Here is a 17,381-nt window from a genome sequence, read left to right on the forward strand (position 1 = left end):
CAAAAAACACAGATGCAAAAATTATGTGAAAAATAATTCTACACTATCTAGAAAGAGAAAAAAGGCCATCTAAACTAAAAAAAGTAACCACATTCTATATCAGTTCCACTGGCCTTCTAATTACCATGCATGAATTTGAAGATGCTGCAACTTTTGACTAACCTTGCAGAAGCAAACACAGCACATATAACTCCCATCCCTTCTATAGAAGTGCTAAAACTGAAAGACTTTGCTATCACCAAATATAAAATCATACCACCTTTCTCATAAACTGACAGCAGTCATGTCTACTGAAAAATGTATTTAATTTACAGTTTGCTAATGAGATATTTGTACTTGTTCAAGGACCCTTTTCAGCCAATATAGACTACAAGGGCAAGACAATACATTAACAATAGATAATACAACAAGTGAAATATGTATATCAATATGAAATTTGCATAACATTAACAATATAAATTACTTCAAAATGAATATGAATGTTGTACAAGTTTCATAACAATGAAAACAACTAAACTGAATAGACAAACACAGCAGTGCTGACGCAGAGATAAAACATAAGAGTTAGACTAACATGCAAGTGTACATTTAAAATGTGGCCTAAACAGGGAAACATTATTTGCTGAAGCGCAATGAGAAATCTTTTACTAAGAAGGCAAAGTTAATAATCGTAGACTGTGTAGCACAGAATGCCCAGCCCAGTTACACTTCACAAAATGACAACATAGAATGCACAGCCAAGATATCCCTCACAAAATTAAACAGACACAATAATAAAGGCTGGCTGGCACCCATTTGTTAATTCGCCAACAGCTGATCATTGTTAATACGATAAAGTCTAAAATTATAGCAAGTATACTGTGACATACATCATCAAAATATACACTACCCATTGTGAAGTCGGCAAAAATATAAATCATAGAATTAATGACTAACATTAAAGATGTGTGGTGGCCTATGCCTTGAAGCATTATCCTAAGTCTCTAAAGCAATTACATTTTGTTCAAGCAGATGGTCTCTGAGGGATTTATTAAATAAAGGCAAATTATCCAGTTTCCTGATGTTCTCTGATATGCCAAGCCATACCACTGGTGTTATTTTAAAGAAAGCCCTTTTACATATATGCTAAGTGTGAATTATGGCCTTTGTAGCTAAATATTGTCACTGTTCCTAAAAGTGTAGCAGAAGATTGGGTATTTTTAAGAAAAATTGGATTTGGAGTTTAAAATAGATGAACCACAGATTCAGACATTTTATATGCTGCCTAAGATGAATAAAAGCTCTGTTAAACCTCCAGGAAGACCATTGGTGTCAGGGACAGGGTCACTTATAGTGCCACTTCCTTCAACCTCCAGGAAGACCAATGGTGTCAAGGACAGGGTCACTTACAGTGCCACTTCCTTCAACCTCCAGGAAGACCAATGGTGTCAAGGACAGGGTCATTTACAGTGCCACTTCCTTCAACCTCCAGGAAGACCAATGGTGTCAGGGACAGGGTCATTTACAGTGCCACTTCCTTTAACCTCCAGGAAGACCAATGGTGTCAGGGACAGGGTCACTTACAGTGCCACTTTCTGCATTTCCTATGCAGTATTTTATACTGCTTTTAGATTGTATTAGATCCAGAATGCAAGATACAACTGAATTTCTTAAGCTAATGGATAATTTACAAATGAAAACATTGTGGAATATTTGTAGTTTAGATGTTAATTGACTCTATACCAACATATCATGTTGGGAAGAGACTAACAGAAGATAGTAACAAAGGCTAACTATGCCATGCTATAACCTTCTACGACATTGAGAAAAACCTTGCAAGACATGTCCTAAACTGAAAGTGTTAGTGAAAATGTGGCTCTGGTCACAGCAACCTTTCTTAACCAACAGAGTTACTTAAACTGGGCCGGCAATATGTCATGGCAAGGTTGCAAGGTGTGAACCTAAACAATGGTGTACTGAAAACAGTTGCCTGTGTGTAGAACAGAGGACCAAAAGGAAAGTGGATTACAGCACAGCAATTTAGCAACCAGTCATGCTGTACACATCTAACATAATGGTTTGGAGTGCTTTATAGCTTTGTAGTACATAGCAACGTAAAGCCCGACAAATAAGCAGTACCCATTACTAAAAGAATATTGCACCATATAGTCTATTAAGCTCTAAAATCTCAAACAGCAATAGTAAAGCATTTAAATCACAGCAAGCAGCTGACTGAAACTCTAATGACATCACTGCAGGAACCATCATTTAGCAGCACTGAAACAGCAAAACAAAAACAGTGGCAACACAGACATTTACAAATAACCGGTAGGGAAAATAGAATTGGCTGATAACATGCTGAGAACTTTTACAATTCATGTAGTAAAACTCTTTATGTTAGCAAAACACCACAAAGAGCCCAGTAAAATATAACCTAACTGAAAAGCAAACTGCCCTGAAGTTACAGAGGAGAGGAATAAACAAGCGTGAGAAACAAAAAGTTGTACATGAGAGAGAGACAGACAGACAGAATCAGAAGACATTCAGTAGCTAGAGGCGGTCAAAAGTCTGAAACTCTTTGAAGAGGAATAATTGAAAAAAGCTCACAAGCATAGCGCTTCCAATGGGGACAATCAGTGAAAAGTCAAATTGTGAAGGTACAGTAGTGCAAACTAAAACAAAACAAGAACAAACATAAAAGACAAGCATCAACTCATTCTAAAGAAAAACAAAACTACAACCTTCTAATTTGCTGAAATTTCACACAATGGACAAAAAGTAAAATACCCAACAACTACCTTTAGTAAAACAAAGTATGAGAAGCAGCAATAGACAAGAAAAAAATCATACCACCCTTACTTCTTTACAAAAAGAGAAGCAAAAACGGCCATCTTAGGAAATATAGAAACGCATGTAACCGTGACAAAATGTGTCTGTGTATAAGGGCCATTCATAAGAAAGATACGCATTGTGACACAGGACTCTCTCACACTACGAGACTAAAACACTGGAAAACTGCAGAACAGATATGACAGGATAAAAGGAATACACATGGTTACGGGGTATGTTTACTATTCTTACTACCAAGATTTTGTTAGTCATAGTAAAATTAGCTACCAATAGTCGTTTGGCTTTTGTCAGTTAATACAGAATCAATATTAACTACCAGATTCCTACAAAGCTGATAGCATGAGCTTTTCAAGACAAATGCAAGAAATGGCAAAAAGAAACTGAACCATACTTAAGGAAAATGTAATCCCAATTTGTTGTATAAGTTATCAGTACAGGTCAAGAAAAGTATTACTTTGTCTACTTTTGAAGCTCCAGAAGTGAATCTTGGCATCCATATGAAGAACACATAAGTTCAAGTTATGATTACTGATCTGGTCATAATTCTTTGTAGTGCATGGAGATTTGTCCGCTCCATGTAATAGAATTCACAAAAAAATTAAATAAATAAAAAACAGAAGTGTTGTGCCAGCTTTGAATGAAGTTGGGAATGGATTTACATATTCCTGTGCAAGGGAAGTATCTGGTTCCCAGATAAATTTTACTGACTGTAATGTAGACAGCAGACAGAAACAGAATTGAAATTAACCTTTTTTGTGCTATGTTGATATTATTTGTGCACAAATATCAGTTAAATAACACCCTTGTTCAGTGCCTATGTAGGACCAGATGCAATGTTAGCAATATAGGGGTGCTTAACAATTGTTAAACACCCTTCTAAGTGTTTGTTAAAGTCGGGTCTTGATTTATAGTAGCACTGAATTAATATGTCATTTAACTGATTTTTAAGCATAATAATGGTGCTCCATTCACTACAAATCTATTATACCTATTGGCTGAGCCAGTACTGGTGCTAAATCTTAGCTGTGTTGTTAAACTGGAAGCCCCAGGTGTGGTGTTGTGCAACTATATTGTTATGTTATTTACAAACAATAATAAGCATAAAATAATAGAAGTGTGAAGGCTGGAAACCTATGTGGTGTGAAATCAATGCCTTTGTTCAGAACTGCAGGTTGCGCACTCTCCTTCAATTATTTCTCTAATAGACTTTTAGCAACATTGTATCATGATAAACAGTATACAGAAACACTAGCAATGTTGCTTAAGAATATGAAAGTACCGGTGATCTTTAGTTTTAATGTAAGACTAATATGGATAAAATATTTACAGAATGCTGCAAGAACTTAGCTATAGTAATACATTGAAACAGTACAACATAAGGGTCTATATCACATAGTCGAACTGCAATAAGTTTGACTACGTAAATGTCGAACCCAGAAGTTCGAAATGCAATAACTTCGAACACACAGAACAGTGATTTTTTTCCCAGGGAAAAAAAAATTGCTGTTCCAGTACAAAACCAAAAGACACACGTACACTGTAAAATGTTTCTAATCTGGGGGCTTTGCCCCCACCCCCCCCGACATGGGGGGCTGTGCCTCCCACACACCCCCACTTAAATATACCAACTCCGAGATTGTACCACAGTGGAGGAAATACCAAAGCTGCGGAAACGGCCCACCAAAGTATTTCCCTGGGAAAAAATTCGGTGTTCCACGGCTTTGCTATTTTGACATTTTTAATTTCCCAGTTCGATGTTACGGTGTTCGGACATCTGTGCATTCAAACTTCTAATATAGACCCCAACATAATTTATACTGAAAGGTATTGCTTTCTTTACAGTTCCTGAGGTCTTTAGATTATATGTGGATAACCAAAACATTCTACTCTGATTATATTGACATTTAGGAACCCTGTTCAGAAACGCAGCTTGGCATTTCTTTCTAAAGTCAGTCAGTTAGTGTGTCTAATCCATGCCCATAAAGTGTACAAGAAATGATTACATGTTTATCATAATTTGTAATTGCTCATAGAGAACAACCAAATGCTGGCTTTGTAATGAAGCTACCTTGAAGTAAAAAAGTTTGTAGCACATGAAAAGTATTCTGTAAGTTTTCATATGACTGCTTCATTATCACATAATAATATCATAAAATTCCCTAGGACCAACATTTTTGCTATTCCTATATGAAGCTTTATTATATTACTCTTAGTAAATAACATATTGGCTATTTACATTTGATCAATCTAAGACAAGAAGTCAGTATCAATTGCATGGCTGTTATTTACTGTTGTGCAGCACACAGATAACACTAGCATGTGCACAAACCAACAAAGCAAGATCAAAGGGCCATGACATTAACTTGAATTTAGTATTCTGCTCCTGTGCAGTTTTCTCTTTCACCACTAGCTTCACTTCTTTTTCTTTTTTTTTTATAATTTTTTATTTGGTTTTAAAAATGTAGATAAACAAATCAATTATAAAACAAAGAAATAACTATTCACGCAGTCCACAGCTGATCAATCCAGCAAAGTTATATATATCAGCAATTAATATTTTTCAGACATATCTTTAAGTTTAAGCCAAGGTTTATATGAATGTGCAATATTAGAAGCTGTCATCTTTACAGCATGCAGTTCACTAGTGCAAACAATTTCTGCCATGCTACTAAATTCAACATTGGAGGGGTAACTTTACTCTTCCATTTTTAGTAATTACTTTTCTGGCTATAGTAACAACAGACCAAAGAAGAGGCACTTTGTTTTTGGAATAATCTCAGAAACCAGATCATTCACTAAAAGTGAGACCATAGAGTTTGAATTAAGCTATTAATTTATTTCCAAAAAGGGGAGATGACTCCACATTCATATACCATATGTGTCCAGTCAGCTATTATTTCAGAATCACATCTTCAGCATTTAATTCTATTTGATTTATACATAATTGTAAATTTGTTAGGAGTGACGAAAGCTCTGCGTAAGAATTTCTAAGTAAAGATTTTCCAGAATAATGACGATGTGGTTGTATCTGTAGATTTTAATATTAATTTCTTGTATTCTTCAGAGAAGTCTTCATTATTAATATTTGAGGAATAGTTCCAGTAGGAATTGTCTAAATATTTGAAAGGTTGGGAGGGTGGCCTAATGGTTAAGGTACTTGCTTTACAAACACAAGGTGCAGAGTTTGAGTCTCACAAGGGATAATTAGCTAGGCTTAAAATGGCTCACAAGGGCAGTTAGCTTAGTACTAACCTATGAAATCTAACGTAAGCATTTTATAAATTTGTGATAAATATGAGTTATTTTTCATTGCATTATTATTGATATTTATTAAGAATTCCAATAATTTGGGGAATAATTTCTTATCTATGTTAATTATCTTATTTATCTCTGTGTTCATAAAGTCTATAAATATTTGTAAAATTAACAAATTCTCAAAATCTTGATTGTATTTAGACCTTAAATGTTTAACAGTATATATTTCAGTTCCATTTAAGAACTGATGCCCATAAATTAAGTTACTTTGTTGTTTCAGTACCAGCATTTTGTTGATATTATGAGTTTCTAAGGAGAAATTTGTATATGCAATTGAAAAAAAAATATTAAGTCTTTAATACAATGGTTAGAATATGTGAACTTTTGGAGAGAGGAAACTATGTTATTTAAATAGGGAATTTGAAAAGAGGGTGTAATTCCATTTATGCAAAATCTTTAATAACTTGATAAAACTATTAGGGACTATTTGTTTATGACTGGTTGTGATATACTTATTATTTACTAATAACATTTATTGCTGTATTTGTTTCCATTTTGAATCATAAGATGAATTTATCCACAATGCTATAACTTTTACAGTTGTTGAAGTAGCATATAAAGAATATCAGGGAATCCTATTCCACCATTATCCCAACATTTCTGTGCCAATCAAAGGAAATTATTGGTTTATTAGAATGCCAAAAATATCTCATGGTGAATTGTCATCTTAATAAGCATTAATTGTTTTTCCATAATAAAGAATAATTTGTTCCAATTTGTCACTAAACTTGAAACTTTATCAACAACCTGTTGAAAGTTTGTATCATTTCTTTACTATTAGACATAATGGTTATACAAGGGTATTTCATTTGATTGGTATTCCAATTGAAGTTAGAATACTTTTGTATGAATTTTTTAATTTGTTATTAATTAATAATATACTTGTTTTAGTATGATAAAATCATATGTTTGAAATTTCTTCAAACTGATTCACTGAAGTAATTATATGTTCTAATGAATTTTCCATATTTTATATTGTTAGCAAACTATCATCAGCAAAGAGTTGAATCTTTAGTTTAAACTCTTCTTTTATTTTGATACCATTAATGTTCTTATTGGATATAATACTATTAGCAAAGGGTTCCATTGCTAATGCAAAAAGTAAAGGTGATAATGAACAACCTTGTTTTGTGCCTTTTTGTAAATTAAAGGAATTATAAAGAAAATAATTTATTTTAACATAAGCACAATAGTTATTGTATAACTCAGAAACGAATGCAATTAGCTCAGGTGAGAAATTATACACTCTCAGTGTTTTAAGCAGGTACAACCAATTAAGTGAGTCAAAAGCCTCATCTGAATCAAGATTAATGATAGAAAGTTATTTTTTTATTTTTATTGCATGGTCTATTAATGTATGTGTTCTTGTTATATTATCCTGTACTTGTCTTTTTAAAATAAACCCAGTTGAATCATTGTTAATTAGTTTAGGTATAAGCAGATTAATTCTGTTAGCTAAAATGGACATGGACATCTTATAGTGCACATTTAAAAGTGAAATAGGTCTGCATGATGAACTCTTTGTAATATCCTTATCGTGTTTTAAAATAGGCGATATAACGGAATACTTCCATGATGGAGGGACTTCAGTAGTTGTTTTATTTCTCTATAGACCTTATCTAATATTTTAACTGCATCATCCAGTAGTATTTTATATAGCTCTGGTATAAGACCATCTAAGCCTGCCACCTTATTATTTTTTAACTTTTTTATTTAATCTTTTATTTCTGTTAAAATGAATGGTCTATTGATCTTTTTTATTTGTTCACTTGTTATTTTATTATTTATATTTTCCCCTTAGAAAAGTTACAACTATATCATCTCTATCTAGGTGATTTGTATTATTATTTATGTTTTCATAAAATGCTTTAAAACCCTCAAGAATACCTTTAGTAACTTTTCTTTCTTTTTTATTATTTATATGTGTTATAATTTCTTTGATATGATTTATTTCATTTTCTTTGATCTAAGAGCAAGTTTATGCAAGCTTAAATGATCTACTGAATATGCTTGATGTTTAGGCTTTTCCAGGTTTATTGAGACTTTATGATTTAGAATTTAGAACATATTTTGTATCTAAAGTTCTTAAGTTCAGACTAACTGGTAATGTCATTTGATTTTAGAATTAATTTAATCTGTTTTAGCTTCTAGTGTATTCAGTTTTTTACCCCATTATCCTATTTTACTAATATACCAGCTTGTAACTTTTTCATTTAAGTAAGCCTTTAGTGAATCCACTAGACATTGTCAGATACTTCACCATTCATGTTTATTTCTAGGAACTTTTTTATCTCTTTAACATACCAATCATTGAATCCTTTTATTTTAATCATGTACACTGGTAATCTCTTGTGATCTATTAAATTGTAATTTTTTTAAATAATATTAAAGATTATCCCATTATAGTCCGCCAATGGACATGAAACAATTGAAATCTGCCTGACATGTGATAACAGATTGTTTGAAACAAAAATGTTATCAATATTTGTGTTCCATGTCTATATAAATAATGGGTAAATTGAAGTGAGTTTGTTTTCCTTAGCTCTCATATATCTTTTAAATTCATTAGATTTACAAACTGCACTAAGAATTTGGCTGAATTTGTGATTTCCAGCTTTCTATCTGCAGTGGAATCTTGTCTGATAAAATACAATTAAAATCACCAACCATTGACTTCACCTTTCATATAATAGGCTATAGTGTCTAAGTAACTTTTTGTATATTTTGCTCTAACCCCTGGAATCCAATGAGAGTTCACCAATGTATATAGTTTTCTGTTCCACTCAATTATAACAATGCTTAACATACCATTTTTATGAACGTAGATGTCTATTACTTAAGGCATTACTGGTGAGTTCTTTCATAAAATGAGGGTGCCTCTTATTTTAACTCGAAAGCCAAAACCTGCTAAAACCAAATAATTATTTAATGAAAGTTTATTTACAAGTTAAATAAATGTGTTTCCTGTAGAAATACTATTTGAGGTTTATGTAATTGCAAGTATTTGAACAGACTCTCCCTCTTTACTATTTAATATTAATAGACATGCATTTAAAATCAGACATTTATATAAGAGAGAAAAAACACATGCATAATGAAATCATGTTTATGTACATAACTTATTATATACTTTATATATAACAATATGAAATTTTTAGCTATGGACAAAACTTTTAAAACAAATAAAAACTACCTAATGATATATCCTTAAAATATTCTACCATGGAATAACATATTCCTAGTTTGTTGAAAAAGATGAAAAAAAAACTACCTCTCAAACTCTCCGTTAGGCTAACAATGCTTAGCACATGTTTCTGATTCATATTAATGTGTCTCATATTTTTTAGTATTCATCATCTTTAAAAAGCACATCTGTGAGTAATTATGAATAAGAAAAGTTAAACAGATGTTCAAAATCTTTATTATAATTTAACTAAACTGAATATCTCTACAATTATCTTTTCCTGTACCTCACATTATCTCCTTGTTCTACTATAGGGAGGAAGTCAGTTGTTATTTTCATATTTATTAATTTATAGGTCAGATGATTTTATATTTTTCTATTTTATTTACTATGTGTAAAGTTGTTCATAGGATCATAAGTTCATAAATTAGTACCAGGCTATGTGGGTCATTCCAAACTCAGCCAATTATCCTATGTGAGAATCAAACCCTGCACCTTGTGCCTATGCCAACCTCCCACCCTTGTATACATATTTATGTTCTTTATCTATATGCATATTTCTTTATTCTGATCTCTTTTTATTTCTGTTTGTATACTGTGTTTTATACGATAACTATATTCCTAAGTTTTACATTTTAGCTATAATCCTAGTATGAATCATCATATACTAGAACATTTATATTTACCCTTATATATATTATACTCTTTAATTTAGTACTACTATTAGAATCAGTCCTATTTTTTTTATTTATTTTATTTATTTATTTTACATTTGTTAACCGGGAGAGTCCGACTGGATACATGTCCATTTTCAGCGGAGGCCCGGGGAGAAAAGCTCCAAGTACATAACAGACATATGAACATTGTTAATGCAAAAAAAGGAAGATAGTTGAGTTCTAAATACAATATAAAGATACATCACATCTTGGGAAAAAAAAAAAACAACAGCAGCATATAAAAAAAACATAGGTCAGTTACAAAGGCGAGGCGCCTTGTTAAAAAGCGGTTAAGGATAGTGAGGTAAGAGAAGGGTAAATGATAGTGGTTAATCAGGTTTGGAACAGGGACATTGCCAGAGAGTATTGAGATGGGGTTTAAGCTTTTTTTTGAATTGTAGGAGTGAGGGTTCTGAGGTGAGCATGGTCGGTAGGGAGTTCCACATTTTACCTACAAAGTTTGAGAATAGAGAATCCCCAGCAGAATTATTGGCTTTGGTAGTTTGAGCTAAGATCTTATTGGAGGAGCGTAAAGATTGCAGGTTAATATAGGGGTGAATGATGTTTTTCAGAGCTGGTGTTTTCTCTGGGTGATACAATATCTGGTGAGCCATTTTGAGTTGGTTGAAATGGAGTTGGCTGGAAAACTCTAACCACCCTAGTTGCTTCTTAAACATTATATCCAATAGTATCTGAACAAACATCTGAAAATATTCCCTTTTAAGATTCAAGCTTTATGTAATAAATAGTTCTAAGATATTAAGATTTGTTATCATTAAAAAGAGACAGTAACAGAGAAACGCAATCCTATTTTTTTTAATCAGAAGTATCATTCTATAGGCTACTATATAAACTATCCTTCTGGTACTTTCAAGCATTTAGAACTATTTAATAACTGACAGTAGTTTAGAATGCAATTCACTATTTTTTTGCTTACTATCTAATTTATATTCATTGACGTCTTAGCATATGATTCAAAATATTATGATTATTTACTTTTAGACAGGAAGAAGTAACCTGGACAGTTCTTAGAATTTTCAGAACTTCTGCAACGGTGCAAAAGTGCTCATGTTTCTAAGTCATTTCAAGCTGGTTTTCATGATAAGGGCTTGAAAATGAACAGTCCATCAGTTACAATTCAAACAAAATCCCTAGCATGTGAATGCAAGCCACCTCCACACCAAACTTCAATCCCTCAAACCCCTCCAAACCACCAAAAAAACAACAACGCCATCTCAAAGTATCCCAACAACTAAAAAAGCATTGCACTCAAAGAAATAGCATTTAATGATTCAGCAAGCATTATCTGCATGTGATGCCTGATATAAAGCAGACTATCAATCTTTAAAGAAAACATAGCATATAAACTTACATTAAAAGAATGACAGTTATGTGTAAACCATGTATGTTATGTAGTCAAACTCGCCTACATTCTTTCCAGTGGGTTCGGAGCTGAGTATCGGCTCCGACTCGGCCAAACTTTTCTAGCTCGGCTAAGAAGGTATCCCATGCTGCACTGTTCCATATCCCCAGATCTCATTTGCTGCTCGTGAAGCTCAGATGTGGTCTCGCTCTTGGCTGTGGCTAAGTACCTTTTTTCTTCTTCTTCTTGAGAGAATTTGTTACAAACAAAAGCTATTTTAATAGCTATTTCTATTTGGTGTTTTTTGGGTATAATCTGTAGTGTGATTGTTTTTTGTGGTATCCCACTAGCTGTTCCAATGGGCTAGGCCCCGTTTCAGTTAGATGACCTAGTCCGTCCCCTTACTTGTCCCTGTGTTTGTTTTTTGCTATCTAAAACTATTTGAATTAGAGGTTTTAGTGTCTGTCTTCCTTGTTCTGTATGCGAGTTTGGTCTAAAACCATTTTAGTTAGAGGTTTTAGCCCTAGTCGTCATAGTGTGTATCCCTTCTGAGGATTGTGTGTGCTGTTGTTTGTGGAAAAATTTGTTCCTGTGCTTAGTATGGTGTTTTTCTGTGTCTGTAGTTGTTTTTCCAGTCAGGCAGTGACTTGCTCATTGTATTGGTATTTGTGATTAATTTTCAAGATGTCCAAAGATTCCAAGGAGCACAAACCTTCAGGTTTTAAAAAGTGCTCTAAGTGTGTTTACAAGATGTCCATCACCGATGGACATTCAGTATGCGTTTATTGTCTGGAAGCAATCCACCTGCAAGAGTCTTGCAGCTTCTGCATTGCTTTTAGTCCCAGGGTGTTCCAAGAAAGAAAGAATAAGTTAATTCTGAAGGGACTCTTGAAACCCTTGTTCAAAGAGGCCATGGATTCTGCTTCCAGTTCAAAATCAAAATCCACAAAATCAAAAAAGAGATCTCCGACTCCTTCAGTCTCCTCGGAGCCACCGGAGAAAGTAATGAAACTAGCTTCGACCTCCTCAGCTCCACTGTCCTCAGGGCCGCAGGAAGTGTCGGTGTTGATGGAACCAGCGTCAGCTCCAATTATATTGGAACCGATCGCCCAGTACTAGACCAGTGTCACCTGAGAGGAGATCCCGATCTCCCTCCCTGTCCTCCAAATCCTCCAGGACACTTTCAGATGTGGATGTCGATAGTGTGGTGCAGAGTAGACACCTGGGCATTAACCGTCTGGGCCACCGCCTCTGGTTTTGGCTAAATTGTTCTCCGCTCTGTCCCAGTCGGCTCCGGAGCCCATCCCGATACCTTCTTCAATTATTCCTCCTCTGAGCACATCTCTGTCTTCGGAGCCGGAATGCTCCACTCCATGTGATGTTCCTAGGTCAGTTCCGATAGCCCCGCTGGGCTCATCAGTGCCGACATCAGCTCCGTCCCCATCGGCGCTGTCCACAGGGTTTGGGATGCGGGATTCTTCAGTTGGGCCCGAGGGGGACACCACAGGACATCTTTTGGTTCTTAGTCTCCCGATTGGTGCCTCGGGTCATAGAACCCCGGCTCCTGTCATGATCTCAGAGGCTGGCCGGTCCTCGGACTCAGGGGGGCCAGCCTTTGAGGCCATGTAGAGTGCGCTGGCCAGATCTTCATCCACATTGTGCAGGTCGGTCATGCTGTCCCCTTCCACTCCGGTGAGAGCCTTTGATCACCACCTATCTGTAGACAGCGGAGCCCCAAGGCCTAGGGATACCCCCACGAGTGGTCCCCAAGTTTCTGAGGGCCACTCAGAGTTTTTGCCTGAGGAGCCCCCAAGAAAGAAAACATGCAAGAGGAAGCACATAGACTCCCAGGATGAGGCTCTCACCTCAGATATTGACCTCGAGGAATCGGAGGGGTCCCCCAAGTCATCCTCTGACAATGTTTCTTTCTCCGACATCCTGGAGATATTGAAACAAAGAGGTGACTGGCCATCCAAAGCCCCCTCCGAGGAGGAGTCGGTCTTCCTGAAGGCCTTTAGTGCTCATCCCTCTGCCTCCTGGGTGTCCCCACCCTTCGACGAGCTCCTGGATTTAATTTGTCGGAGGGTGTGGGAGAACCCTGATTCGGTGGAACCCTACCCAGGAGACCCAATAAATTTCTGCCTGCTCCCCTGGGTAAGGAGGTTTTGTCCAAAGGAGTCCCTGTGGATGCCATGGTGATGGCGGCGGCCACTCAGAAGGAATTAGCCGAGACTTCTTCCTCTGTCCATCCTCCTAACAAGGAGTCTAGGACCAAGGACCGGTACGGGAAGTGTACTCTCTCATCAGCAACCTTTACCTTATGGTCGCTGAACTACCTGTCTCATTTTACTTGGCTCCAGAGAGATCTCCTCAAAGAGTTAGGAGATACTCTCGCGGGTAACATTCCTGAGGCGGTGACCCAGATGGTTAATGCCCAGGTGTCTACTCTCAATTCCATCATTAACTCCTCTATGCGGCTCATTTCATATGCAGCCGAGGGAGCGAGTAGGGCAGCATGCTCAGGAGTCACCCTTAGGAAGCAAGCCTGGATGCACCTTTGTCATTTTGTGGAGGCCTTCAAGTCTTCTTTCACTGATGCCCCCTTTGATGGTTCTTCTTTGTTCAGAACCAAGGTGAAAGACACCCTCACCAGGTGTGAGCAAGAGGGAAAGACTCTGTTTGCTGTAGGGGTCCATTTTTCCCTTTCCTCTATGCCTTACCCCAAGGCCCAGAGGGGTGGGAAGATGTGGTTCAAAAAATCACAGAGGTTTTTTCCTGGTGCACAAGGTGAGCCCCCTTCCAGAGGCAGAGGAGCGGGAGGTTATTCAGGGAGATGCCACCCTAGAGACAGAGGGGGCCCCCACAATTCGGGAGAACACAATTCCTTTCGCAGCTCTCCCTACTGTTGTTCCTGATGGGATATCCGACTGTGCGTTTCCTGAGCCAGTCGAGGGTTGAATATCGTTATACCCAGAAGTTTGGCAAAGCATCACCCAGGACCGATGGGTGTTACAAATAATTTCCAAAGGTTATGTCATCCCCTTTTCATCAGATCCCCCTCCAGTCAGAAAAATCCCGGACGTTCCACCCAGTCAAAGGGGTCACGCAGCTTCAGAGGTTTCAAAGCTGCCAGGAAAAGGAGTCATCCAGCATGTCCCCTCAGACCAGATCAGATTACGGACTTACTCAAGATTCTTTTTGGTGCTGAAAAGAACAGGGGACCTGAGACCCATATTAGATCTCAGCCAACTGAACAACTATGTACAAAAGTCCAAGTTCTATATGGTCACACTACAGTCAATTCTCCCATTGTTGGGAAAAGAAGTATGGATGTGCTCCATCAACCTCAAGGATGCTTACTACCATATCAAAATGGACAGGGCATCCAGGAGTCACCTCCGCTTCCAGCTGGGAGCCAGTCATTTTCAATTTCGAGCCCTGCCCTTTGGTCTCACCACAGCCCCCAGGATGTTCACCAAGTGTATGGCGGTGGTGACAGCTCACTTGAGACATCAAGGATTCCAAGTGTTTCCGTATCTGGATGACTGTTTCCTCACTGCCCCCACCAGGCATCTACTAATCCAAACCAGGGATGCTACCATCACTCTCTGTCAACAGTTGGGCATAACACTGAACTGGGAAAATCTGTCTTGTTGCCCTCACAGCATGTCATTTTTATAGGTGCAGAGCTAGACACCATTCAAATGTGAGCCTTTCTACTGCAGGAAAGAATCAGAGTCTTACAGCAACAGGTGCATGCCCTGCTACCCCTGAGGAAAGCGAAGGCAAGATGGGTTCTCCAACTCCTGGGGACTTTAGCAGCAACAATTATGTTAGTCCCTCTAGCGAGATTGCACATGAGGCTCCTTCAATGTCTCCTCTTTGCTCAATGGTCTCTCCAGAGACTTCCACTTTCCCACCCTATTTTGCTCATGGACAGATGCAAACAGGATCTCAGTTGGTGGCTTTGCACCAACAATCTGGACAGGGGAAAACCCTTCGTTCCACCACCACCAGTTGCCACAGTGACCACGGCTGCCTCCCAGATGGGGTGGGGGGGCATTATCTCAAAAGGACAGTCCAAGGCACATGGCAAGTTCACAAGATACATCTGCATATCAATGTCCTAGAGATGAGAGTGGTGCGACTTGCATTTCAGGCACTTCAGAGCTTTCTACCTCTCGGGACTATTGCAATACACTTGGACAATATGTCAGTGGTGTGGTATCTGAACAAGCAGGGAGGAACCAGATCATACCCCCTGTGCAGAGAGGCCATGCGAGTGTGGCAGAGGGCAGTATCTTCCCAATGGTTTCTGGTGGCAACACACATTCCGGGGAAGTTCAACATGATAGCAGACAGGCTAAGCAGAGCTATTCTGATGCCTTACGAGTGGTCCCTGAATCGTCTAGTTGCAGAACAAATCTTCAGCAAATGGGGTCAGCCTTGCTGCAACCTTTTTGCCAACCCCCTCAATGCCAAATGCAGCAGCTACTTCATGCTGATCCCCCCACAGGGGGAGTCGCTCTGGGACGCTCTAGTCCACAATTGGCCCTCTGGTCTGCTATATGCTTTCCCTCCATTTCCCTTGCTGTCAAAAGTGATTCAGAAAGTGCAATCCTCCGGCAGCAGAATGATTCTAATTTCTCCACACTCGCCTTGTCAAGTCTGGTTCCCCTTTCTCCATCCCTACATTGTGGACACACTTTGGACTCTGGACCCACAACCAGACTTACTGACATACATGTTGGGACAGTTCCACCCCTCTCTGCGGACCCTCTGGTTGATAGCCTGGCTACTCCACTTCTGTCGTTAGTTAGGCTTCATCATTTTTCACCTGAGGTAGGTCATATTTTATCTTCCTCTCATAAGCCCTCTACTAGGAAGATTTATTCCAGCAAATGGAAGAGGTTTTCTATTTGGGCTCATACCCAAGGAATTAACCCTTACACAGCTCCAATTGCTTCTGTCTTGGAGTTTTTGTCTATGCTTTTCCAGCAGGGCTCAGCGTCTGCTACCATTAAAGTTCAATTGGCAGCAATTTCTAATTTTCATGTTGCTAATGAGCCTAGTCTGATGGCTCACAGACTCTGTAAGGATTTCCTGAAGGGCACTCTGTTACTCCGTCCTCCTGTCTCAGAACCGATCATGCCCTGGGATCTAAATTTTGTTCTGCAAGCCCTTACTTCACCACCCTTTGACCCTGCAGCTACCTGTAACTTAAAATTCTTGACCTGGAAAACTGCCTTTTTAATAGCCATCACATCAGCCAGATGCATTTCAGAAATTCAAGCTCTTTCTATCAAACCTCCATACTTGATCTTTCATAAGGACAGGGTTTCTCTTAGATCAAACCCTTCTTTTCTTCCTAAAGTGGCATCCATATCTAATCTTAATCAATCTATTGAATTGCCAGTGTATTTTCCCCATTTTTCAAACAAGGCAGAATTTAAATTTCATCAATTGGATGTACACAGACAGTTAAGTTTCTATCTGCACAGAACCAAAGATCTCCAAAAATCTGATCAGCTGTTTGTCTCCTTTTTGGAAAACAGAATTGGGTCCCCTGTCTCCAAAATCACCCTGTCCAGATGGATATCAAATTGCATCTCTTTCACTTATTCCTCAGGGGGTAAAGACCTACCGTTTCCAGTCAATGCTCACTCTACTCGGGCTGTATCCACATCTACAGCCTATCAGTCCAGATTGTCTATGGATGATATTTGTGCTGCAGCTACCTGGGCATTTCCTCACACCTTTGTTACTCATTACAAGCTGGACGTGGTATCTAGGGGCAGGTCTTCCTTTGGTTCCACAGTACTCAGAAGTATCTTCCTCTGAGCCTCCCAGGATGTAGGTGCTGGAGATGCTGTCCCACAGGTGAGAATGTAGGCGAGATTGGACTACTTAACATCAAGAAGTTATGTACTCACCATAACGTTCGATGTATGTAGTCCATCTTGCCTCACATTCT

General features: G+C 37.8%; 1 protein-coding gene across 1 annotated transcript in view; it reads right to left on the minus strand.

Annotated features, from left to right (window-relative positions):
- Positions 1-17,381, minus strand: part of LOC122796791 (dynein axonemal heavy chain 5-like) — a 2,204,633-nt gene that overhangs the window by 716,835 nt on the left and 1,470,417 nt on the right. The gene's annotated exons all lie outside the window — the stretch shown is intronic.

This window comes from Protopterus annectens, chromosome 3.part0 (assembly GCF_019279795.1).
Source record: "Protopterus annectens isolate FY-2018-M chromosome 3.part0, PAN1.0, whole genome shotgun sequence".
NCBI lineage: Eukaryota > Metazoa > Chordata > Ceratodontiformes > Protopteridae > Protopterus > Protopterus annectens.